Below are 27646 nucleotides of genomic sequence, written 5' to 3'. Positions count from 1 at the left end.
ATTGCAATGGTAACCTTGTCTGGTGGACAAGGGTCATGCAATCAAGCCATTTTCTTCCAGGCTTTAATAAATGGGGCCCCTTATTAGAATATTATTTTTATGGGTTAGGATAGCGCTGATGGTGAGTTTATGGAAACAGTGGGGGAGCAGTGACCTTAAAAAGTTTGGGAACCAATGTTTTAAGAGTTGTCCAATTCTGACAGCTGGAAGGGCACACGGAAGGCTTCACAAGCCTAATTCACATAGCTGCATATCTTCCAATGTTTGTCTCTCATTTGAAATATGCTGCCTGATATTGTGACTACATTGCTTTCATGGGGCAAGATTACATATGTGGCGATGGACGCAAAATACTAACTATATTAAAAAATAAAAAACAATTAAAAAAAAAATAAAAAATAAAAAATTACTAAAAAAAAAACTAAAATTACACAAAATAAAAAAACTACGCTTACTCAAAATAAAAAAATAACAGTACATAAAATAAAAAAACTAACAGTATACAAAATAAAAAACCTAAAAATAAATAAATAATGACCCTGGAGAGGTCTCCCTAAGGGTGATAGGGGAAACCAAACGTAGACTCCTTGCCCAGCGAAGCTTTGAGGAATATTGCTGCACTTTACTGATGAGGCCCATAGGAGGCCTGAAACGATCGTCTGGGGTTGTTCAAAGGAGAATTGCCTGGTATTTCGGGGCTGGACTGAACTTACTTGGCGGGATCAGACTGATATGCTTCAGGAAAGTTTTCCTTTGTGAAAAGCAGAACTGTGCTAAAAGAGGCTGCTCCTAGGTGGTGACTCGCCATAGAACAAGCTATTGAGCTGTTGTTTGTTCCTGGTAGAGCGCTTCTCTCTTTGTATACACAAAATAAAGACCCCTAAAATTTAAGAAAGTAAAAAAGCTAACATTACAAAAAATAACCAAAGAATTATCCAAAATAAAAAAGTTATTCCTAATCTAATACCCCTTAAAAAAACACCCCCAACCCCCTCCCCCCAATCTAACAATAAACTACCAAGGGCCTTTTGTAGGGTATTACCCTAAGTTTAACAGGTCTTTTTCCCTGAAAAAAATACAAAGTTACCCCCTAAAATTACAACCCCCCACCCACCCCCCAAAATAAAAAAATCCTTTTTTTTTTTTATCTTTATTTATTATTGAAACAGAGGAACAGCTATAAAGCACCAATTAGTTAGAGATGTCATCAACTGGATCAGCAACACTGCTGACCACATAACATAGCATTCTATAGCGCAATATATTGTGTTTTTTCCTCTATTGCAAGTGTTTTCCTGAGATATTTTTAAAAAACAAAAAAAAAACAAACAAGCTTAACACCAATTAAACAAAAACAAGACCAAATTGGTTTAGCAAAAAGGGAAGAAGAGGAAAAAAAAAATGAAATTATAAACAGAACCAGAGGCATCCACAGTCCTCACTCCCCCCACACCCCCCCCCCCCCGCTCACCTCCCTGGACTAAGGTTCCATATGTTGAGTGGAAAATTCACCACTAAGATAGGCTTCCTGTACATAGATAGAATTTCGAAATGGGTATGTATATTTCTGTAGATTAAATAGCAAGTTTTGAATGATGTTGCCCCATTTTTTAAAGAACTTGCTTATCTCATGCTCTGAATCAATAGATGTATCGTATTGCTCCAGTACCAGTACCAGTTTTGTGTGCATATTATTAACAAATTGTGAGAAACGTGGTGTTCTCCTTGATTTCCATGAAGAGAAGAGAATATTCCTTGCACATAATATCATAAAGTTTATAAAAATAAGCTTAGAATTTAATGATGGTAGTATGTTTTTGTAGAGCAAAATAATATCTTCTTTTTTAAAGTCAGCTGATGTCCAATTATTTTTGAGAGCCAGAAAGAGATTTTGGCCCAAAAGCTAAACACCTTAGGACAACTCAAAATGACCAAGATTTGCTCTAGGGAAGTTACATCTATGACAATAGAAACTTTAATTTTTGTTCCACAGGCTTAACACAAATGGTGTTATATACGCACGGTTAATCAGTTGTAGTTGCGCTTCTCTCCAGGAAAGCAACGGAGTAGCACGCCAAGCCCTCGCATATACTCTGCCTTATGGCATTATTATTTATCCCTGGGATATCAATCACCCACCTACGCACCAAAGAGTCAAGGTTATCTTCTCCCTCGTCTGACAACAATAACCTGTACCAATACGAGATGGAATGCACACCAGCCTGGAAGAGAGATATCCCTGACAGCAAGCCGTCCCAATTTTTTTACGAAAGATACATCTTTCTTTGTATTTAAAAACTGTCTAACCTGCAAATAGCCAAAAAAATCTTTATTAATCACCTTAAATTGGGCTTTGATATTATCAAACGAGCGAACATTATGAGTGGTTAGGTCTATACATTGATGGAAATATTCTAATCCTTTCGATTTCCAAATTCTAAACACTTTGCAGTTAGTTCCCTCTGAAAACAGAGGGTTACCTATAATAGGTAAATATTTAGAGTACCGGAAATCAACCTGTAATATTTTACAAACTCTTTGCCAAGCTAGGATGGGATTCTTAAAAGTAACCATTTTCTTCATTAGCTCCGGCAGGGAAGAGAGCTCTAAATGGATTGCGGTTTTAAGAGACAATGGTGCAAAAAGTTCCTGCTCAAGATCCTTCAAATAGAAATGACCAACCTCCAACAACCAATCTGGAATCATTTTTATTAAGCAGGCCCAGTTATATTTTTGGATACAAGGAAAATTATAGCCTGCACATTCTTTCTCTTGGGATAATCTAAGTATGGACAATTTAGGTTTCTTTTTTCCCCATAAAAAGTGTTTAAAAGCTTTATTTATTTTTTGTAAGTCGGTAGATTTAAGGAGCAAAGGTATGTTCTGTAAAATATATAAAAGCTTAGGAAGTATAATCATTTTAATCAGATTGATTTTCCCTGCTAAAGAGAGTGGGAAAAGCGACCATCTCTTAAGATCTTTCTGCACCTTATCGATTAACCCGGACAAATTTTCTTCATACCACTTTTCTGGGGTTATATTTACTTTACATTAATGCCTAAATATTTTAGGCTCTTAACGTCCTTAAATGGGGTATCACCTCTTGAGTGTTCATTCTTTTGAATCCATAAAATTTCAGATTTTTGGGAGTTAACCTTATAACCTGAGAAGGTGCCAAACATTTCAAGAATCTTCATAAGTTTAGAAAAATTTTCTCTGGTGTTGCTTATGAATACCAAGGCTCAATGCTCAAGTTAAAAAGCAAGGTAGATAGCGGACACCCTTGTCTCGTACCTTTAGTTAATTGAAAATTATCTGAAATTAACCCGTTAAGCAACAAAGCCAAAAAAGGTTTATCATATAACAAGGTTATAAATTTTAAAAAATGCCCCTTCAATCCAAATCGTTCTAAAACACTAAAGAGATGCTGCCAATCGATTGCATCAAAGGCTTTTTCGGCATCGACGGCAACAATTGCCTTAACAACAACTTCCTTAAGTTAGAAAAAGAGGATCTCCCTTTAATAAATCCAGTTTGATCCTGGTGAATTAACTTTGGTAACAACTTCTGGAGCCTTGCCGCAACCATTGACGTTAATATTTTGTAGTCTGAGTTAAGCAATGAGATAGGGCGGTATGCTTCCAAGGCTTCAGGGTCTTTACCTTTTTTAGGGATTAAGGTGATAATGGATTTCGTAAATTCCCGAGAAAGGATTGACCCTTCTACATAGTAGTAGTTAAATAGGTCAGCAAGGCTTTGTAGTATATTGTTCTGCAAAATTTTATAATACTCGTTCGGTAGAGCAATCCGGGCCTGGGGCCTTATTACAAGCTAGTGTTTAATGGCCATTACAATTTCATCCTCCACTATTGGTTTATTTAGATCTGATAGTTCTATGGGTGATAAATGTGGTAATTTTACAAGTTTCCTAAAATTTCCTTTTGTTGTCCTCAAAATATCTTACTGAAAAGAACCCTAATCTACCCATTGCCCTAAAAGGGCATTTGTATGGCCATTGCCCTAAAAAGACATTCAGCTCATTTTCAGCTAATAAAAATAAAAAAGCCCTAATCTAAAAAAAAAACACCAAAAAAAACCTAACACTAGCCCCAAAATAGGTACTCACTATTGATGAAGTATGACAATCCATCTTCTTCCCCGGTGGCAAAAGTTCTTCAGCCAGGCTGCGAAAGTTCTTCATCCATGTAAGCAGCTAATCATCCTATTGGCTGATTTGACATTTTCAGCCAATAGGAATGCAAGGGTACCCCAATAAAAAAGGGGGTACTTTGCATTTAATCTTAAGTGTACAGTGGACGATCGCATGAAGAGGACCTCCACGTCACAGATGACCCACCGCTGAAGACGACCACTCCATATCCACACTTCTGATGACCGCTCCACTCCTCCGCAAGAAGAAAGAAGATGGGCTTGCGGTGGATAAAGATAGAGCCGTCTGGATAAATACCATTCGCCGCCAGGAAGAAGATTGATCACCAGACTTCATCAATGGTGAGTACCTATTTTTTTTTTTTTTTTTTTTGAGGGTGTTTTTTTTTTTAGATTACGGCTTATTTTCTTTTTATGACTTAAAAGAGCTAAATGCCCTTTTAAGGGTAATGCTTATACAAATGTCCTATTAGGCAATGGGTAGATTAGTTTTTTTTTTAATTATTTTTATTTTATTTTGGGGGGTTGTAATGTTAGGGATTACTTTGGTTTTTTTCCAGGGCTTAATAGCTGTTATCTGCCCTACAAAAGGTCCTTTTAAGGGCTATTGGTAATTTATTGTTAGATTAAGGGTTTTTTTCATTTTGGGGGGAACTTTTTTGTTTTTAAGGGGGTATTAGATTAGGAATAACTTTTTTTATTTTGGATAATTTCGTTTATTATTTTCTGTAATGTTATTTTTTTGTTGTTACTTTAGTTTTAGTTTTTTTGTAATGTTAGGTTGTTTTTTTAACGTAGTGTTAGGTTTTTTTATTTTATGTAATGTTAGTTTTTATATTTTAAGTAAAGTTAGTTTATATAGTTATGTTTTTTAATTTTTGTAATTTTTAATTAATTTTTAATGTAGTTAGTATTTTGTTATTTTTTTTTTTATTTTTTTTTTAAATTTCTTTTTATTGAGAGCCAAGTTGTGGAGACATCAAATAACATTTCCAGATAATACTATGAGAATTACATTCACAAATACAATAAAGATTCAACCTATACAGAGGTAACATTGTGTATAACATAGCAGTAGTCCTTGAAAGCAATATATGACAAATGTCAGTACACAAGAGGCGCTTTACATCTTTCAAATGCCGCTCACAATCTTGTTGTCCCCACATACTCCGCTCTCCCATTTTACCTTTTAACAGTATCCCCAACTAATCCCCTACCCACCCCCCCAACTGTCTAATAAATTAAAACCACCGGTACAGAGATCCCTAGTCTGGGGGTCATGCAGATTGAAGTGTATTGCCATTTAAGGATGTTTATCTTAATGTAACAGCAGTTTGAATTTCTAAACCTATGTCTCTTGCCCCACTGAACAGTCGCCTATCACTACATAAAGTGAGTGTGAAGGAAAATGTTTGTACGGATATAACCCAAGCAATTAAAACAGTAAACAGTATCTTAAAGGTCAACATGCACATGCCTTTCGAATTGAAGGTGAGGGTGTTGCGGCACAAAATAAGCGTGTATATTGGTGTTAGTGGCAATTGTGATAGAAAAGGCAAAAACCCCCGCTATAACACTGCACAAAAACTTTCAATAAGGATATGAAAAATGATAAAATGTGTTTCTACGTCTGATATAGCGAACAAGTAAAACAAAGATCTATTGTGAACTATTTACCATGGTCTATGTGAGCATTAAGGAGTAAACCTGTGACAGCCGTTCAACAGTATCCACGTGGAGGATTCTAAAAGAACTATTCCAAAAACTTGGGCGGAAGCATGTGGTCCTGACATTCATAGCCTAAGGAGACCATGAGCTGATCAATAAGGTATAGGCAGGAACAGCACTATTACATGCAGGCATATCTTATTTGTATATATGTTTTTTTTGTCTGGATGAGCAACATAGCAACATGAATGCATAACCCATACTGTAGGTGGCATTATCTCTTGTTTGCACAGCAAGATTCAAATTTACAACAAGTCATAAGCTTCCTCTCCAGCAGACAAGCACATTGTTAACATGGGGCTAGGAACAATAAAGATAGATTCCATTATTGCTAAGCCTACCTTATAAACTTACCCCAGACTAGGGTTGATGGGAGTTAACATGATTTAGTTAGAGATTAAAGCAGTAATCACAATGACAGTTAATATGCTCAGTTCCAAGTGAATATATGGCTACGATGAGAAACTAGTGATTCATCGGTGTATTCCCTTAGACTGATAAATAAACAAACTAAAACAATATAACCAGAACACTAACAAAAACAGAACAATAGTAAACCTAAAGAGAGATGTGAACTCTCAGGAGACAACCTCGCAAGCAAAAGTCATTACCCGCTACCGGCTGCTCTGCCTATACTAGCACAACGAAAGCTGGTATGTGGGAGCAGGGTCAGACACCTTTAAGAAACGCTGCTTAAAAATTTGTAACAGAAGTATGTCCAGTTGTATTCATGAAAATAAACCTGTGTGTCCCAATACCGTGCAACCAGCGTCACCTCCATAAGTTCATATATTAACCAACTCCGGTAGGACAGCAGGGATATAGCAGCTTCTCCTCAATAATTATCTGCCCGTTCTCACGGTAGAAATGTTCATAAAAAGAGTTCAGGGTGTTGACCAAGGGAATCTGTATATAAGCAAGGCTGTTTGTTCTCGGAGTACCGGCTGGTTGGGTGGGCTTTTGTCTAGATCCGGATATGGGGAGATCATGTCTGTCACTGTATGCGGCGTTAGATCCACCTGGAGTATTGAAGGACTCACAGATTGAGGTAAGCTGATAATATGGGAGTCGCATGTCTGGAGAAGGTGAGGCCGTATCCGTTTCTTGCTGGTCACTATCTCTACGCCAGAGATGCCGTTCTCCATGTAGAGTCGCAGTCCCACAGTGTAAGCTTTCAGTTGCTTGCTTACCAGAGGCCATATATAGTCCCATTTGTTTAAAGGACCCTGCGGCAACTTCCACTTCTTGTTTGTCCTGCTCTAGGTTTATAAGTGTCCGTGACTCAGCTGGATTAGCATATCCGCAAAGTCGAGCATCTGGGAGAAGGTGGCGTTCAGCCAACAAAGATGGCGGCTTAAGAGCCTGCGTCTCAGTCAATAGGCTCTGCATGGTTGCTTCCAGTTTAATGAAAGTTGGAAGAAGAAGGGCTTTTAGAGTAGTGAGTACGTCCTGTACCTGTCTATCTGCAGTTGGTATAGCGATAGTCATTGGAACCGTATCAAAGAGTCTGTGCATAGTTGCAATCCCTTATGGATTTTTTCTTTTAAACTGACTTCCAGGGGAGAAGCGTTTGAGAGGCTTCTATCTGCTGAGGGTTCCCGGACAGCTTGCCTGTCAAGGGAGATGCAGACGGCTTAGAGAAAAAGGCAAATTTTCAGGTATTGAATCAGGGTTTCTGCAGAGCTAAAAGTTCTTGCTGCCTTCTTCTAGGTCCGCCCACCGGAAGTCCAGTATTTTGTTATTTTATGTAAGTGTATTTTACTTGGGGTTAAGTTAGGTTAAGGGGCTTAGCTATTAGGTTAATACTTTGCGATGTGGGAGTTAGCGGATTAGGGGGTCATAGTTTTATTAGGTAGATTGTGTTGTGGGGGGTTGGTGGCTTAGATGTTAATAGGATAATTAGATACTTTGCGATGTGGGGGTTGGCGGATTAGGGATTGATACTTTTATTAGGTAATTTGCAATGTCGGGGGTTGGCGGATTAGGGGTTAATATGTTTATATAGTAGTTTGCATTGTTGGAGGATGGCGGTTTAGAGGTTAATAGGTTTTTTAGGTAGTTTGCAATGTGGGGGGATGGCGGATTGGGGGTTAATAACTTTTATTAGTAGTTGCGATGTGGGGGGATGGCGAATTAGGGGTTCATAACTTTTATTAGTAGTTGCGATGTGGGGGGATGGCGGATTAGGAGTTAATAACTTTTATTAGTAGTTGCGATGTGGGTGGATGGCGGATTAGGGGTTTTAACGTGTCAGTTGAATTTTAGACGGTTTAGATTTTTACGTGAGATTTCAACTATTTTTTTTTTAAAAAAACTTACGTGCCGCAATATAATATACTGGCGTAAATCACTGGCAAGGCCAGAAATGTGTAGTTGCGCACATTTCTGAACCTCACCAGTTTGTTAGATTTACGGCAGTATATCATCTGCCACCACCGTTTATGTGATCTACACAATATGCTACGTGAATTTACGGGTTTCAGCAAGAGGAGGAAAAAGCCTTGTAATTAATAGTGATGTCGCGAATAGTTCGCCGGCGAATAGTTCCCGGCGAACATAGCTTGTTCGCGTTCGCAACGGCGGGCGAACATATGCGATGTTCGATCCGCCCCCTATTCATCATCATTGAGTAAACTTTTACCCTGTATCTCACAGTCTTCAGACACATTCCAGCCAATCAGCAGCAGACCCTCCCTCCCAGACGCTCCCAGCTCCTGGACAGCAGCTATTTTAGATTCATTCGGAAGCTGCATTGTTAGTGAGAGGAGGGACAGAGTAGCTGCTGGTGATTTAATAGGGAAATTGATAGCTAGGCTAGTGTATTCAGTGTCCACTACAGTCCTGAAGGACTCATCTGATCTCTGCTGTAGGGACAGCACCCCAAAAATCCCTTTTTAGGGCTAGAACATCAGTCTGGTTTTTTTTTTTTTCCTGTGTAATCTAATTGCAGTTGCCTGCCTGCCAAGCCACTTGCCCAGTGCCACCACTCATATCTGGTGTAACAGTAGTGTAAATTTAAAAAAACAACTTTTTTGACTGTGAAACATCAGTCTGCTTGTGTAATCTAATTGCAGTTGCCTGCCTGCCAGCGTGTGTGCCAGGCCCACTTGCCCAGTGCCACCACTCATATCTGGTGTAACAGTAGTGTAAATTTAAAAAAAAACTTTTTTTGACTGTGAAACATCAGTCTGCTAGTGTAATCTAATTGCAGTTGCCTGCCTGCCAGCGTGTGTGCCAGGCCCACTTGCCCAGTGCCATCACTCATATCTGGTGTAACAGTAGAGTAAATTAAAAAAAAAAAACTTTTTCGACTGTGAAACATCAGTCTGCTAGTGTAATCTAATTGCAGTTGCCTGCCTGCCAGCGTGTGTGCCAGGCTCACAGCGTATACTGAGCCTACTTGCCCAGTGCCACCACTCATATCTGGTGTAACAGTAGTGTAAATTTAAAAAAAACAATTTTTTTACTGTGAAACATCAGTCTGCTTGTGTAATCTAATTGCAGTTGCCTGCCTGCCAGCGTGTGTGCCAGGCTCACAGCGTATACTGTGCCCACTTGCCCAGTGCCACCACTCATATCTGGTGTAACAGTAGTGTAAATTTAAAAAAAAAAATATTTGGACTGTGAAACATCAGTCTGCTTTTTTGTGTCAGGCTCACAGCGTATACTGTGCCCACTTGCCCAGTGGTACCACTCATATCTTGTTTAATAGTAGTGTAAGTATACATTTAAAAAAAAAAAAACTTTTTAGACTGTGAAACATCAGTCTGCTTTTTTGTGTCAGGCTCACAGCGTATACTGTGCCCACTTGCCCAGTGCCACCACTCAAATCTTGTTTAATAGTAGTGTAAGTGTAAATTTAAAAAAAAAAAATTTTGGACTGTGAAACATCAGTCTGCTTTTTTGTGTCAGGCTCACAGCGTATACTGTGCCCATTTGCCCAGTGCCACCGCTCATATCTTGTTTAATAGTAGTATAAGTGTACATTTAAAAAAAAAAAAACTTTTTCGACTGTGAAACATCAGTCTGCTAGTGTAATCTAATTGCAGTTGCCTGCCTGCCAGCGTGTGTGCCAGGCTCACAGCGTATACTGAGCCTACTTGCCCAGTGCCACCACTCATATCTGGTGTAACAGTAGTGTAAATTTAAAAAAAAATTTTTTTTTACTGTGAAACATCAGTCTGCTTGTGTAATCTAATTGCATTTGCCTGCCTGCCAGCGTGTGTGCCAGGCTCACAGCGTATACTGTGCCCACTTGCCCAGTGCCACCACTCATATCTGGTGTAACAGTAGTGTAAATTAAAAAAAATAAATATTTGGACTGTGAAACATCAGTCTGCTTTTTTGCGTCAGGCTCACAGCGTATACTGTGCCCACTTGCCCAGTGGCACCACTCATATCTTGTTTAATAGTAGTGTAAGTATACATTTAAAAAAAAAAAACTTTTTAGACTGTGAAACATCAGTCTGCTTTTTTGTGTCAGGCTCACAGCGTATACTGTGCCCACTTGCCCAGTGCCACCACTCATATCTTGTTTAATAGTAGTGTAAGTGTAAATTTTAAAAAAAAAATTTGGGACTGTGAAACATCAGTCTGCTTTTTTGTGTCAGGCTCACAGCGCATACTGTGCCCATTTGCCCAGTGCCACCGCTCATATCTTGTTTAATAGTAGTATAAGTGTACATTTAAAAAAAACAAAAACTTTTTGGACTGTGAAACATCAGTCTGCTTTTTTCTGTCAGGCTCACAGCTATACTGTGCCCACTTGCCCAGTGCCACCACTCATATCTTGTTTAATAGTAGTGTAAGTGTACATTTAAAGAAAATAAAAACTTTTTTGACTGTGAAACATCAGTCTGCTAGTGTAATCTAATTGCAGTTGCCTGCCTGCCAGCGTGTGTGCCAGGCCCACTTGCCCAGTGCCACCACTCATATCTGGTGTAAACAGTAGTGTAAATTTAAAAAAAAACTTTTTTGACTGTGAAACATCAGTCTGCTAGTGTAATCTAATTGCAGTTGCCTGCCTGCCAGCGTGTGTGCCAGGCCCACTTGCCCAGTGCCATCACTCATATCTGGTGTAACAGTAGAGTAAATTTAAAAAAAAAAAACTTTTTCGACTGTGAAACATCAGTCTGCTTGTGTAATCTAATTGCAGTTGCCTGCCTGCCAGCGTGTGTGCCAGGCTCACAGCGTATACTGAGCCTACTTGCCCAGTGCCACCACTCATATCTGGTGTAACAGTAGTGTAAATTTAAAAAAAACAATTTTTTTACTGTGAAACATCAGTCTGCTTGTGTAATCTAATTGCAGTTGCCTGCCTGCCAGCGTGTGTGCCAGGCTCACAGCGTATACTGTGCCCACTTGCCCAGTGCCACCACTCATATCTGGTGTAACAGTAGTGTAAATTTAAAAAAAAAAAATATTTGGACTGTGAAACATCAGTCTGCTTTTTTGTGTCAGGCTCACAGCGTATACTGTGCCCACTTGCCCAGTGGTACCACTCATATCTTGTTTAATAGTAGTGTAAGTATACATTTAAAAAAAAAAAACTTTTTAGACTGTGAAACATCAGTCTGCTTTTTTGTGTCAGGCTCACAGCGTATACTGTGCCCACTTGCCCAGTGCCACCACTCAAATCTTGTTTAATAGTAGTGTAAGTGTAAATTTAAAAAAAAAAAATTTTGGACTGTGAAACATCAGTCTGCTTTTTTGTGTCAGGCTCACAGCGTATACTGTGCCCATTTGCCCAATGCCACCGCTCATATCTTGTTTAATAGTAGTATAAGTGTAACATTTAAAAAAAAAAAAACTTTTTCGACTGTGAAACATCAGTCTGCTAGTGTAATCTAATTGCAGTTGCCTGCCTGCCAGCGTGTGTGCCAGGCTCACAGCGTATACTGAGCCCACTTGCCCAGTGCCACCACTCATATCTGGTGTAACAGTAGTGTAAATTTAAAAAAAAATTTTTTTTTACTGTGAAACATCAGTCTGCTTGTGTAATCTAATTGCATTTGCCTGCCTGCCAGCGTGTGTGCCAGGCTCACAGCGTATACTGTGCCCACTTGCCCAGTGCCACCACTCATATCTGGTGTAACAGTAGTGTAAATTTAAAAAAAAAAATATTTGGACTGTGAAACATCAGTCTGCTTTTTTGCGTCAGGCTCACAGCGTATACTGTGCCCACTTGCCCAGTGGCACCACTCATATCTTGTTTAATAGTAGTGTAAGTATACATTTAAAAAAAAAAAACTTTTTAGACTGTGAAACATCAGTCTGCTTTTTTGTGTCAGGCTCACAGCGTATACTGTGCCCACTTGCCCAGTGCCACCACTCATATCTTGTTTAATAGTAGTGTAAGTGTAAATTTTAAAAAAAAAATTTGGGACTGTGAAACATCAGTCTGCTTTTTTGTGTCAGGCTCACAGCGCATACTGTGCCCATTTGCCCAGTGCCACCGCTCATATCTTGTTTAATAGTAGTATAAGTGTACATTTAAAAAAAACAAAAACTTTTTGGACTGTGAAACATCAGTCTGCTTTTTTCTGTCAGGCTCACAGCTATACTGTGCCCACTTGCCCAGTGCCACCACTCATATCTTGTTTAATAGTAGTGTAAGTGTACATTTAAAGAAAATAAAAACTTTTTTGACTGTGAAACATCAGTCTGCTAGTGTAATCTAATTGCAGTTGCCTGCCTGCCAGCGTGTGTGCCAGGCCCACTTGCCCAGTGCCACCACTCATATCTGGTGTAACAGTAGTGTAAATTTAAAAAAAAACTTTTTTGACTGTGAAACATCAGTCTGCTAGTGTAATCTAATTGCAGTTGCCTGCCTGCCAGCGTGTGTGCCAGGCCCACTTGCCCAGTGCCACCACTCATATCTGGTGTAACAGTAGAGTAAAATTTAAAAAAAAAAAACTTTTTCGACTGTGAAACATCAGTCTGCTAGTGTAATCTAATTGCAGTTGCCTGCCTGCCAGCGTGTGTGCCAGGCTCACAGCGTATACTGAGCCTACTTGCCCAGTGCCACCACTCATATCTGGTGTAACAGTAGTGTAAATTTAAAAAAAACAATTTTTTTACTGTGAAACATCAGTCTGCTTGTGTAATCTAATTGCAGTTGCCTGCCTGCCAGCGTGTGTGCCAGGCTCACAGCGTATACTGTGCCCACTTGCCCAGTGCCACCACTCATATCTGGTGTAACAGTAGTGTAAATTTAAAAAAAAAATATTTGGACTGTGAAACATCAGTCTGCTTTTTTGTGTCAGGCTCACAGCGTATACTGTGCCCACTTGCCCAGTGGTACCACTCATATCTTGTTTAATAGTAGTGTAAGTATACATTTAAAAAAAAAAAACTTTTTAGACTGTGAAACATCAGTCTGCTTTTTTGTGTCAGGCTCACAGCGTATACTGTGCCCACTTGCCCAGTGCCACCACTCAAATCTTGTTTAATAGTAGTGTAAGTGTAAATTTAAAAAAAAATAAATTTGGACTGTGAAACATCAGTCTGCTTTTTTGTGTCAGGCTCACAGCGTATACTGTGCCCATTTGCCCAGTGCCACCGCTCATATCTTGTTTAATAGTAGTATAAGTGTACATTTAAAAAAAAAAAAACTTTTTCGACTGTGAAACATCAGTCTGCTAGTGTAATCTAATTGCAGTTGCCTGCCTGCCAGCGTGTGTGCCAGGCTCACAGCGTATACTGTGCCCACTTGCCCAGTGCCACCACTCATATCTGGTGTAACAGTAGTGTAAATTTAAAAAAAAAAATATTTGGACTGTGAAACATCAGTCTGCTTTTTTGCGTCAGGCTCACAGCGTATACTGTGCCCACTTGCCCAGTGGCACCACTCATATCTTGTTTAATAGTAGTGTAAGTATACATTTAAAAAAAAAAAACTTTTTAGACTGTGAAACATCAGTCTGCTTTTTTGTGTCAGGCTCACAGCGTATACTGTGCCCACTTGCCCAGTGCCACCACTCATATCTTGTTTAATAGTAGTGTAAGTTTAAATTTTAAAAAAAAAATTTGGGACTGTGAAACATCAGTCTGCTTTTTTGTGTCAGGCTCACAGCGCATACTGTGCCCATTTGCCCAGTGCCACCGCTCATATCTTGTTTAATAGTAGTATAAGTGTACATTTAAAAAAAACAAAAACTTTTTGGACTGTGAAACATCAGTCTGCTTTTTTCTGTCAGGCTCACAGCTATACTGTGCCCACTTGCCCAGTGCCACCACTCATATCTTGTTTAATAGTAGTGTAAGTGTACATTTAAAGAAAATAAAAACATTTTTGACTGTGAAACATCAGTCTGCTAGTGTAATCTAATTGCAGTTGCCTGCCTGCCAGCGTGTGTGCCAGGCCCACTTGCCCAGTGCCACCACTCATATCTGGTGTAACAGTAGTGTAAATTTAAAAAAAAACTTTTTTGACTGTGAAACATCAGTCTGCTAGTGTAATCTAATTGCAGTTGCCTGCCTGCCAGCGTGTGTGCCAGGCCCACTTGCCCAGTGCCATCACTCATATCTGGTGTAACAGTAGAGTAAATTTAAAAAAAAAAAACTTTTTCGACTGTGAAACATCAGTCTGCTAGTGTAATCTAATTGCAGTTGCCTGCCTGCCAGCGTGTGTGCCAGGCTCACAGCGTATACTGAGCCTACTTGCCCAGTGCCACCACTCATATCTGGTGTAACAGTAGTGTAAATTTAAAAAAAAAATTTTTTTTACTGTGAAACATCAGTCTGCTTGTGTAATCTAATTGCAGTTGCCTGCCTGCCAGCGTGTGTGCCAGGCTCACAGCGTATACTGTGCCCACTTGCCCAGTGCCACCACTCATATCTGGTGTAACAGTAGTGTAAATTTAAAAAAAAAAATATTTGGACTGTGAAACATCAGTCTGCTTTTTTGTGTCAGGCTCACAGCGTATACTGTGCCCACTTGCCCAGTGGTACCACTCATATCTTGTTTAATAGTAGTGTAAGTATACATTTAAAAAAAAAAAAACTTTTTAGACTGTGAAACATCAGTCTGCTTTTTTGTGTCAGGCTCACAGCGTATACTGTGCCCACTTGCCCAGTGCCACCACTCAAATCTTGTTTAATAGTAGTGTAAGTGTAAATTTAAAAAAAAAAAATTTTGGACTGTGAAACATCAGTCTGCTTTTTTGTGTCAGGCTCACAGCGTATACTGTGCCCATTTGCCCAGTGCCACCGCTCATATCTTGTTTAATAGTAGTATAAGTGTACATTTAAAAAAAAAAAAAACTTTTTCGACTGTGAAACATCAGTCTGCTAGTGTAATCTAATTGCAGTTGCCTGCCTGCCAGCGTGTGTGCCAGGCTCACAGCGTATACTGAGCCTACTTGCCCAGTGCCACCACTCATATCTGGTGTAACAGTAGTGTAAATTTAAAAAAAAAATTTTTTTACTGTGAAACATCAGTCTGCTTGTGTAATCTAATTGCATTTGCCTGCCTGCCAGCGTGTGTGCCAGGCTCACAGCGTATATACTGTGCCCACTTGCCCAGTGCCACCACTCATATCTGGTGTAACAGTAGTGTAAATTTAAAAAAAAAAATATTTGGACTGTGAAACATCAGTCTGCTTTTTTGCGTCAGGCTCACAGCGTATACTGTGCCCACTTGCCCAGTGGCACCACTCATATCTTGTTTAATAGTAGTGTAAGTATACATTTAAAAAAAAAAAACTTTTTAGACTGTGAAACATCAGTCTGCTTTTTTGTGTCAGGCTCACAGCGTATACTGTGCCCACTTGCCCAGTGCCACCACTCATATCTTGTTTAATAGTAGTGTAAGTGTAAATTTTAAAAAAAAAATTTGGGACTGTGAAACATCAGTCTGCTTGTGTGTGTCAGGCTCACAGCGCATACTGTGCCCATTTGCCCAGTGCCACCGCTCATATCTTGTTTAATAGTAGTATAAGTGTACATTTAAAAAAAACAAAAACTTTTTGGACTGTGAAACATCAGTCTGCTTTTTTCTGTCAGGCTCACAGCTATACTGTGCCCACTTGCCCAGTGCCACCACTCATATCTTGTTTAATAGTAGTGTAAGTGTACATTTAAAGAAAATAAAAACTTTTTTGACTGTGAAACATCAGTCTGCTAGTGTAATCTAATTGCAGTTGCCTGCCTGCCAGCGTGTGTGCCAGGCCCACTTGCCCAGTGCCACCACTCATATCTGGTGTAACAGTAGTGTAAATTTAAAAAAAAACTTTTTTGACTGTGAAACATCAGTCTGCTAGTGTAATCTAATTGCAGTTGCCTGCCTGCCAGCGTGTGTGCCAGGCCCACTTGCCCAGTGCCATCACTCATATCTGGTGTAACAGTAGAGTAAATTTAAAAAAAAAAAACTTTTTCGACTGTGAAACATCAGTCTGCTAGTGTAATCTAATTGCAGTTGCCTGCCTGCCAGCGTGTGTGCCAGGCTCACAGCGTATACTGAGCCCACTTGCCCAGTGCCACCACTCATATCTGGTGTAACAGTAGTGTAAATTAAAAAAAAAAAAATTTTTTTACTGTGAAACATCAGTCTGCTTGTGTAATCTAATTGCAGTTGCCTGCCTGCCAGCGTGTGTGCCAGGCTCACAGCGTATACTGTGCCCACTTGCCCAGTGCCACCACTCATATCTGGTGTAACAGTAGTGTAAATTTAAAAAAAAAAATATTTGGACTGTGAAACATCAGTCTGCTTTTTTGTGTCAGGCTCACAGCGTATACTGTGCCCACTTGCCCAGTGGTACCACTCATATCTTGTTTAATAGTAGTGTAAGTATACATTTAAAAAAAAAAAACTTTTTAGACTGTGAAACATCAGTCTGCTTTTTTGTGTCAGGCTCACAGCGTATACTGTGCCCACTTGCCCAGTGCCACCACTCAAATCTTGTTTAATAGTAGTGTAAGTGTAAATTTAAAAAAAAAAATTTTGGACTGTGAAACATCAGTCTGCTTTTTTGTGTCAGGCTCACAGCGTATACTGTGCCCATTTGCCCAGTGCCACCGCTCATATCTTGTTTAATAGTAGTATAAGTGTACATTTAAAAAAAAAAAAACTTTTTCGACTGTGAAACATCAGTCTGCTAGTGTAATCTAATTGCAGTTGCCTGCCTGCCAGCGTGTGTGCCAGGCTCACAGCGTATACTGAGCCTACTTGCCCAGTGCCACCACTCATATCTGGTGTAACAGTAGTGTAAATTTAAAAAAAAAAATTTTTTTACTGTGAAACATCAGTCTGCTTGTGTAATCTAATTGCATTTGCCTGCCTGCCAGCGTGTGTGCCAGGCTCACAGCGTATACTGTGCCCACTTGCCCAGTGCCACCACTCATATCTGGTGTAACAGTAGTGTAAATTTAAAAAAAAAAATATTTGGACTGTGAAACATCAGTCTGCTTTTTTGCGTCAGGCTCACAGCGTATACTGTGCCCACTTGCCCAGTGGCACCACTCATATCTTGTTTAATAGTAGTGTAAGTATACATTTAAAAAAAAAAAACTTTTTAGACTGTGAAACATCAGTCTGCTTTTTTGTGTCAGGCTCACAGCGTATACTGTGCCCACTTGCCCAGTGCCACCACTCATATCTTGTTTAATAGTAGTGTAAGTGTAAATTTTAAAAAAAAAATTTGGGACTGTGAAACATCAGTCTGCTTTTTTGTGTCAGGCTCACAGCGCATACTGTGCCCATTTGCCCAGTGCCACCGCTCATATCTTGTTTAATAGTAGTATAAGTGTACATTTAAAAAAAACAAAAACTTTTTGGACTGTGAAACATCAGTCTGCTTTTTTCTGTCAGGCTCACAGCTATACTGTGCCCACTTGCCCAGTGCCACCACTCATATCTTGTTTAATAGTAGTGTAAGTGTACATTTAAAGAAAATAAAAACTTTTTTGACTGTGAAACATCAGTCTGCTAGTGTAATCTAATTGCAGTTGCCTGCCTGCCTGCCAGCGTGTGTGCCAGGCCCACTTGCCCAGTGCCACCACTCATATCTGGTGTAACAGTAGTGTAAATTTAAAAAAAAAAAACAGTAGTGTAAATTTAGTGTAGTAGTAGTGTAAATTTAAAAAAAAAAACTTTTTCAACTGTGAAACATCAGTCTGCTAGTGTAATCTAATTGCAGTTGCCTCCCCCCCCACGATCCCGCCCCCCTCCACATCACGAAGGGCCATCGATGGCCGCCACCCGCCTCCCGGTCCGGCTCCCACCCACCAACGCTATAAGCCACCGATCTCCGGTGCAGAGAGGGCCACAGAGTGGCTCTCTCTGCACCGGATGGCTTAACACGGTTATTGCAGGATGCCTCCATATCAAGGCATCACTGCAATAACCGGAAAGCGTGAGCAGGATCGCTTCCAGCTGCTTTCCACACCGAGGACGTGCAGGGTACGTTCTCAGGCGTTAACTGCCTTTTTTTTGAGGACGTACCCTGCACGTCCTCGGTCGTTAAGGGGTCAATAGTAGTGTAAGTGTAAATTTAAAAAAAAAATATTTGGACTGTGAAACATCAGTCTGCTTGTTTGTGTCAGGCTCACAGCGTATACTGTGCCCACTTGCCCAGTGCCACCACTCATATCTTGTTTAATAGTAGTGTAAGTGTGCATTTAAAAAAAAAAAAACTTTTTGGACTGTGAAACATCAGTCTGCTTTTTTGTGTCAGGCTCACAGTGTATACTGTGCCCACTTGCCCAGTGCCACCACTCATATCTTGTTTAATAGTAGTGTAAGTGTACATTTAAAAAAATAAAAACTTTTTGGACTGTGAAACATCAGTTTGCTTTTTTGTGTCAGGCTCACAGCATATACTGTGCCCACTTGCCCAGTGCCACCACTCATATCTTGTTTAATAGTAGTGTAAGTGTACATTTTAAAAAAAAATTACTTTTTGGACTGTGAAACATCAGTCTGCTTTTTTTGTGTCAGGCTCACAGCTTATACTGGGCCCACTTGCCCAGTGCCACCATCTTGTTTAATAGTAGTGTAAGTGTACATTTAAAAAAATAAAAACTTTTTGGACTGTGAAACATCAGTCTGCTTTTTTGTGTCAGGCTCACAGCGTATACTGTGCCCACTTGCCCAGTGCCACCACTCATATCTTGTTTAATAGTAGTGTAAGTGTACATTTAAAAACAAAAAAAGCTTTTTGGACTGTGAAACATCAGTCTGCTTTTTTGTGTCAGGCTCACAGCTTATACTGGGCCCACTTGCCCAGTGCCACCACTCATATCTTGTTTAATAGTTGTCAAAGTGTACATTTAAAAAAAAAAAACTTTTTGGACTGTGAAACATCAGTCTGCTTTTTTATGTCAGGCTCACAGCGTATACTGTGCCCACTTGCCCAGTGCCACCACTTATATCTTGTTTAATAGTAGTGTAAGTGTACATTTAAAAAAAATAAAACAACTTTTTGGACTGTGAAACATCAGTCTGCTTTTTTGTGTCAGGCTCACAGCGTATACTGTGCCCACTTGCCCAGTGGCACCACTCATATCTTGTTTAATAGTAGTGTAAGTGAACATTTAAAACAAAAAAACTTTTTGGACTGTGAAACATCAGTCTGCTTTTTTGTGTCAGGCTCACAGCGTATACTGTGCCCACTTGCCCAGTGGCACCACTGATATCTTGTTTAATAGTAGTGTAAGTGTACATTTTTAAAAAAATGACAGGCAGAGGCAGGCCACCCCGCAGGTGCCGTTGTGGTCGTGGTGCTGTGATTCCCTTTGGCCCTAGAATAATGCCCAGTGTACAGAGGCCACGTCCCATGAACTCGAAAAGTTCTGAGGACATAGTTGACTTTTTAACACAGGACACCCAATCTTCTATAGCTTCCGCTCCGAACCTTGACGCACCATCCTCCTCCAGCTTATCTTCGGGCACCTCTCAAGTTACCACTCGCCCGCCTGCCGCCACCACCAACACTAGCACCACAGCCGCTTCACTTGATCTGTCAGAGGAGTTATTTACACATCAGTTGGAAGAAATGAGTGATGCGCAACCATCATTGACAGTGGATGTAGATAACAGTGATATGTCTCAGTCAGGCAGCATTACAGACATGGACGTGTGATGATGATGATGTTGTACCCGCTGCTGCTTCCTTTGTTGATTTGTCAGATACAAGTGAAGCGGTTGATGATGACGATGCATCCGTGGATGTCATGTGGGTGCCCGCTAAAAGAGAAGAAGAACAGGGGGAGAGTTCAGATGGGTAGACAGAGAGGAGGAGACAAGTTGGAAGCAGGGGGAGGTTGTTGCAAGGAGCTAGTGGCACAGTCAGACAGCATGCATCGGCACCCGGGTCAGTCAGACAGCACGCCAATCAACGCATGCTGTTGCCACCACCAGAATGCCGTCATTGCAGAGCTCAGCAGTGTGGCATTTTTTTTGTTTGTCTGCCTCTGACAACAGCGATGCCATTTGCAACCTGTGCCAAAAGAAACTGAGTCGTGGGAAGTCCAACACCCACCTAGGTACAACTGCTTTGTGAAGGCACATGATCGCACATCACAAACGCCTATGGGATCAACACATGAGTACAAGCAGCACACAAACTCAAAGCCGCCATCCTCCTCCTGGTCCAGCATCTTCAGCCACGTCAACCACTGCTGTCCTCCTTGCCCCCTCTCAACCTTCCGCCACTCTGTCTCTATTCCGGAGCAGTTCCTGCTCATCTGCCCACAGTCAGGTGTCTGTTAAGGACATGTTTGAGCGTAAGAAGCCAATGTCACAAAGTCACCCCCTTGCCCGGCGTCTGACAGCTGGCTTGTCTGAACACTTAGCCCGCAAGCTTTTACCATACAAGCTGGTGGAGTCTGAGGCGTTCAAAAAATTTGTAGCTATTGGCATATCGCAGTGGAAGGTACCCGGACAAAATTTCTTTGCACAAAAGGCAATCCCCAACCTGTACTCGATTGTGCTAAAGGAAGTAATGGCATGTCTGGCACACAGTGTTGGGGCAAGGGTCCATCTGACCACTGATAGCTGGTCTGAAAAGCATGGTCAGGGCAGATATATCACCTACACTGCGCATTGGGTAAACCTGCTGACCGCTGCCAAGCATGGAATGCGTGGCTCTGCAGAGGAGTTGGTGACACCGCCACGACTTGCAGGCAGGCCTGCTGCCACCTCCTCTACTCCTCCTACTCCATCCTCTTCCATAACCTCCTCGGCTGAGTCCTCTTCTGCTGCTGCATCTTGCTCCACATCAACGGCACCCCCCCAGCTCCCCAGTTACTATTCCACATCCCGGATATGGCAGTGTCACACCGTCTTGGGGTTGACTTGCCTGAAAGCAGAGAGTCACACCAGACCAGCACTCCTGTCCGCCCTGAATGCACAGGTGGATCAGTGGCTGACTCCGCACCAACTGGAGAGCGGCAAAGTGGTTTCTGACAACGGCAGTAATTTGGTGGCAGCATTGAAATTGGGCAAGATGACACATGTGCCGTGCATGGCACATGTGTGTAATCTGATCGTACAACGCTTTGTGCATAAGTACCCAGGCTTACAGGACATCCTGAAGCAGGCCAGGAAGGTGTGTGGCCATTTGAGGCGTTCCTACACGGCCATGGCTCACTTTTTAGATATCCAGCGGCGAAACAACATGCCAGTGAGGCGCTTGATTTTCGACAGCCCGACACGTTGGAATTCAACACTCCTAATGTTCGACCACCTGCTCCAACAAGAAAAAGCCATTAACGAGTATTTGTATAACTGGGGTGCTAGGACAGCCTCTGCGGAGCTGGGAATTTTTTTGCCACGTTACTAGACACTCATGCGTAATGACTGTAGGCTCATGCATCCTTTTGAGGAGGTGACAAACCTAGTCAGTCGCACCGAAGGCACCATCAGCGACATCATACCATTTGTTTTCTTCCTGGAGCGTGCCCTGCGAAGAGAACTGGATCAGGCCGTAGATGAGCGTGAAGAGGAAGAGTTGTGGTCACCATCACCACCAGAAACAGCCTTATAAGCATCGCTTGCTGGATCAGCGGCAACGCTGGAAGAGGATTGTGAGGAAGAGGAGTCAGAGGAATGTGGCTTTGAGGAGGAGGAGGAAGAACAACCACAACAGGCATCTAGTACCCGTGGTGTTGCACGTGGCTGGGGGGAAGAAGATACCTTCAGTGAGATCACTGAGGACGAGGAACGGGACATGAGTAGCTTGGCATCCAACCTTGTGCAAATGGGGTCTTTCATGCTGTCGTGCCTGTTGAGGGACCCTCGTATAAAAAAGCTGAAGGAGAACGACCTATACTGGGTGTCCACGCTACTAGACCCCCGGTATAAGCATAAAGTGCCTGAAATGTTACCGAATTACCGCAAGTAGGAAAGGATGCAGTTCCAAAATAAATTAAAAAGTATGCTTTACACAGCGTATAAGGGTGATGTCACAGCACAACGGGAATCTAACAGGGGAAGAGGTGAAAGTAATCCTCCGACTCCCACGACCACGCCGGCAAGGACAGGACACTTTACAGACGTGTTGTTGATGGAAGACATGCGGAGCTTTTTAAGTCCTATGCATCGCCACAGCCCTTCGGGGTCCACCCTCAGAGAACGACTCGACCGACAGGTAGCAGACTACCTCGCCTTAACTGCAGATCTCGACACTCTGAGGAGCGATGAACCCCTTGACTACTGGGTGTGCAGGCTTGACCTGTGGCCTGAGCTATCCCAATTTGTGATAGAACTTCTGGCATGCCCCGCTTCAAGTGCCCTTCAGTGCAGCAGGAGGTATTGTCACTGAGAAGAGAATTCGCCTAGGTAAAAAAAAGTCTAGATTACCTCACCTTTATTAAGATGAATGAGGGATGGATCCCGAAGGGACTGACATTGGGCGATACATTAGAGTAAAAAAGGCCTGATGAGATGAGCTGCCTTGGGCTAAAAATGGTCCACACGCTGCTGTATTTTATCTTCGAATGCCGGATGACTTGCGTGACTTATCCGCCACCAACTAGGGTTCAAGCCGCAATGTTTTAGGGCACTTCTGCCTGGGAAACAAATATCAATTTCTCTGGCCGCTGCTACAGCAGCGGCTGCAACAATACCTAATTTTTCAGGCATGTGTACATGCCAAATTTTTCTGGCCTCTGGTGCTGCACTGTGGCTTCAAAAACCAAACCAAAAAAAGGCACATAACAGGGATTAAACTGATAGGAATAGTACTACTTAACACACCACTCATATCTGGTGGCACATTAGAGTGCACGCGCAGTGCCACAAATTTGAAGTAGGAGGACCGACCAAGCATCTTTTTCCATCTCCTGGTTCCTAAAATCCATGCCATATACACGTCCCCTGGCGCCGCAACTGCCTCTGGGAACCTTACCATGGGTCCCAGGCCGCACGTCTTGTAATTCTCTGTCTCGGAAATTATCTATCTATTTATCTATCAAATCTATCTATTTATCTATCAAATCTATCTATCTATCGTATCTATCAAATGTATTTTGCATCTATTGATCTATCTATCTAATCTATGTATCTATCTATCTATCTATCAAATCTATCTATCTCGTGGCCGGACTGTTATCTGACAGCCACTTGTGTTTCGGCCAAATGTCCATCGGCCAAATGTCCATCGGCCAAATGTCCATCGGCTAAAAGTCCGGCCACGATTGCACGCGCAGTGCCCCAAATTTGAAGTAGGAGGACCGACCAAGCAACTTTTTCCATCTCCCGGTTCCTAAAATCCATGCCATATACACGTCCCCTGATAGGGGACGTAACAGGGATTAAACTGATAAGAATAGTACTACTTAACACACCACTCCTATCTGGTGGCACAGTAGATTGCACACGCAGTGCCCCAAATTTGAAGTAGGAGGACCGACCAAGCATCTTTTTCCATCTCCTGGTTCCTAAAATCCATGCCATATACACGTCCCCTGATAGGGGACGTAACAGGGATTAAACTGATAAGAAAAGTACTACTTAACACACCACTCCTATCTGGTGGCACAGTAGATTGCACGCGCAGTGCCCCAAATTTGAAGTAGGAGGACCGACCAAGCATCTTTTTCCATCTCCCGGTTCCTAAAATCCATGCCATATACACGTCCCCTGATAGGGGACGTAACAGGGATTAAACTGATAAGAATAGTACTACTTAACACACCACTCATATCTGGTGGCACAGTAAATTGAATGCACAGTGCCCCAAATTTGAAGTAGGAGGACCGACCAAGCATCTTTTTCCATCTCCCGGTTCCTAAAATCCATGCCATATACACGTCCCCTGATAGGGGACGTAACAGGGATTAAACTGATAAGAATAGTACTACTTAACACACCACTCCTATCTGGTGGCACAGTAGATTGCACGCGCAGTGCCCCAAATTTGAAGTAGGAGGACCGACCAAGCATCTTTTTCCATCTCCTGGTTTCTAAAATCCATGCCATATATACGTCCCCTGATAGGGGACGTAACAGGGATTAAACTGATAAGAATAGTACTACTTAACACACCACTCATATCTGGTGGCACAGTAGATTGCATGCACAGTGCCCCAAATTTGAAGTAGGAGGACCGACCAAGCATCTTTTTCCATCTCCCGGTTCCTAAAATCCATGCCATATACACGTCCCCTGATAGGGGACGTAACAGGGATTAAACTGATAAGAATAGTACTGCTTAACACACCACTCCTATCTGGTGGCACAGTAGATTGCACGCGCAGTGCCCCAAATTTGAAGTAGGAGGACCGACCAAGCATCTTTTTCCATCTCCTGGTTTCTAAAATCCATGCCATATACACGTCCCCTGATAGGGGACGTAACAGGGATTAAACTGATAAGAATAGTACTACTTAACACACCACTCATATCTGGTGGCACAGTAGATTGCATGCACAGTGCCCCAAATTTGAAGTAGGAGGACCGACCAAGCATCTTTTTCCATCTCCCGGTTCCTAAAATCCATGCCATATACACGTCCCCTGATAGGGGACGTAACAGGGATTAAACTGATAAGAATAGTACTACTTAACACACCACTCATATCTGGCGGCACAGTAGATTGCACGCACAGATGAGCTGCCTTGGGCTAAAAATGGTCCACACACTGCTGTATTTTATCTTCGAATGCCGGATGACTTGCGTGACTTATCCGCCACCAACTAGGGTTCAAGCCGCAATGTTTTAGGGCACTTTCTGCCTGGGAAACAAATATCAATTTTTCTGGCCACTGCTACAGCAGCGGCTGCAACAATACCTAATTTTTCAGGCATGTGTACATGCCAAATTTTTCTGGCCTCTGGTGCTGCACTGTGGCTTCAAAAACCAAACCAAAAAAAGGCACGTAACAGGGATTAAACTGATAGGAATAGTACTACTTAACACAGCACTCCTATCTGGTGGCACATTAGATTGCACGCGCAGTGCCCCAAATTTGAAGTAGGAGGACCGACCAAGCATCTTTTTCCATCTCCTGGTTCTTAAAATCCATGCCATATACACGTCCCCTGGTGCCGCAACTGCCTCTGGGAATCTTACCATGGGTCACAGACCGCACGTCTTCTAATTCTCTGTCTGGGAAATTATCTATCTATCAAATCTATCTATTTATCTATCAAATCTATCATCTATCTATCTATCTATTGTATCTATCAAATGTATCTATTGCATCTATTGATCTATCTATCTAATCTATGTATCTATCTATCTATCTATCTATCTATCTATCTATCAAATATATCTATCTCGTGGCCGGACTGTTATCTGACAGACACTTGTGTTTCGGCAAAATGTCAGTCGGCCAAATGTCCATCGGCTAAAAGTCCGGCCAAGATTGCACGCGCAGTGCCCCAAATTTGAAGTAGGAGGACCGACCAAGCATCTTTTTCCATCTCCCGGTTCCTAAAATCCATGCCATATACACGTCCCCTGGCGCCACAACTGCCTCTGGGAACCTTACCATGGGTCCCAGACCGCATGTCTTGTAATTATCTGTCTGGGAAATTATCTATCTATCAAATATATCTATTTATCTATCAAATCTACCTATCTATCTATCTATCTATCGTATCTATCAAATGTATCTATTGCATCTATTGATCTATCTATCTAATCTATGTATCTATCTATCAAATCTATCTATCTCGTGGCCGGACTGTTATCTGACAGCCACTTGTGTTTCTGCCAAATGTCCATCGGCCAAATGTCTGTCTGCCAAATGTCCGTCGGCTAAAAGTTCGGCCACAATTGCACGCGCAGTGCCCCAAGTTTGAAGTAGGAGGACTGACCAAGTATCTTTTTCCATCTCCCGGTTCCTAAAATCCATGCCATATACACGTCCCCTGAGAGGGGACAGAACAGGGATTAAACTGATAGGAATAGTACTACTTAACACACCTTATAATAATGCAGAGAGAGGCAACGCAGAGAGAGGAGTCTGAAGAAGAGGAGTCAGAGGAGGAAGGTGGTTTTGAGGAGGTGGAAGACCAAACACAGCAGGCATCCCAGGGGGCTTGTTGTCACCCTGTGGGTTTTAAAATTCGCCTGCCTGTTGAAGTCAATGGCGGTTCGCCCGGTTCGCCCGTTCGTGAACATTTGCGGAAGTTCGCGTTCGCCGTTCGCGAACGGAAATTTTTACGTTCGCGACATCACTAGTAATTAACAGCACTATCATCTTTTAAATGGCAAATACATCATTGTGATTGGTAGTTAACCATCTCACTATTCTTGTTTGACCCAAAAATTATGATTTAAATAATCTCATATCTAGAATTTTACACCTTAGACTCATGTTTACAGTGCACAAGCTATTGTTTTACCACCGCCAAAACTTTATCCAAACATTACATCTCATAAACTCAGAATACAAGCAATATGCTCCAGATTACCAACTAGAGAAAATATAACTCCAAGGTAATGAATGAAGTCTGTGATTATAATAAGGATTGCCTATTTAAATAACTCATTTAAAAGCCTATGAGAATGAAATGTTTAGGCAACAATACTAATATATTCATACTGGGTGCAAGAATATGTTCATAGGCATGAGAAGCTCAACTGTATATATATATATATATATATATATATATATATATATATATATATATATATATATATATATAACATAAGTTGGAGAGAGCGTGGATAATAATTTGTCACTACAGATATTGACCCAATAGTAGGGATGGGCGAATGTGTTTATATCCGAATTCGAATGTTAGAACGAATGTTATTGTAGAAATTCGATTTACATAATAGAATGTTGATAAGAACAAATATTCTTAAAAATTCGATTTTCGAATGTTATTTACAGTTTTCGAATGTCACATTTGAATTCGAATGTCACATTCGAATTCGAATGTCACATTCAAATTCGAATGTCACATTCGAATTTGAATGTTACATTCGAATATCACATTCAAATTTGAATATTACATTTATAAAACACAATTGTAGACTAGAAACACTATTTTGAATGTCACATTCGAATCAAATATCACATTCGAATCGAATGTCACATTCAAATTCAAATATTACATTTATAAAACACAGTATTAGACTAGAAATACTATTTCGAATTCAAATGTCACGTTCGAATCGAATATCACATTCAAATCGAATATCACATTTAAAACACAGTATTAGAGTAGAAATACTATTTCAAATTCGAATGTGACATTCGAATTTGAATGTAGCATTCAAATTCGAATATTACATTTATTAAACACAGTTGTAGACTAGAAATACTATTTCAAATTCGAATGTCACATTCGA

The sequence above is a fragment of the Bombina bombina genome, chromosome 6 (genome assembly GCF_027579735.1).
Source record: "Bombina bombina isolate aBomBom1 chromosome 6, aBomBom1.pri, whole genome shotgun sequence".
NCBI classification, from domain to species: Eukaryota; Metazoa; Chordata; class Amphibia; order Anura; family Bombinatoridae; genus Bombina; species Bombina bombina.
Note: the sequence above shows the minus strand (reverse complement) of the source record.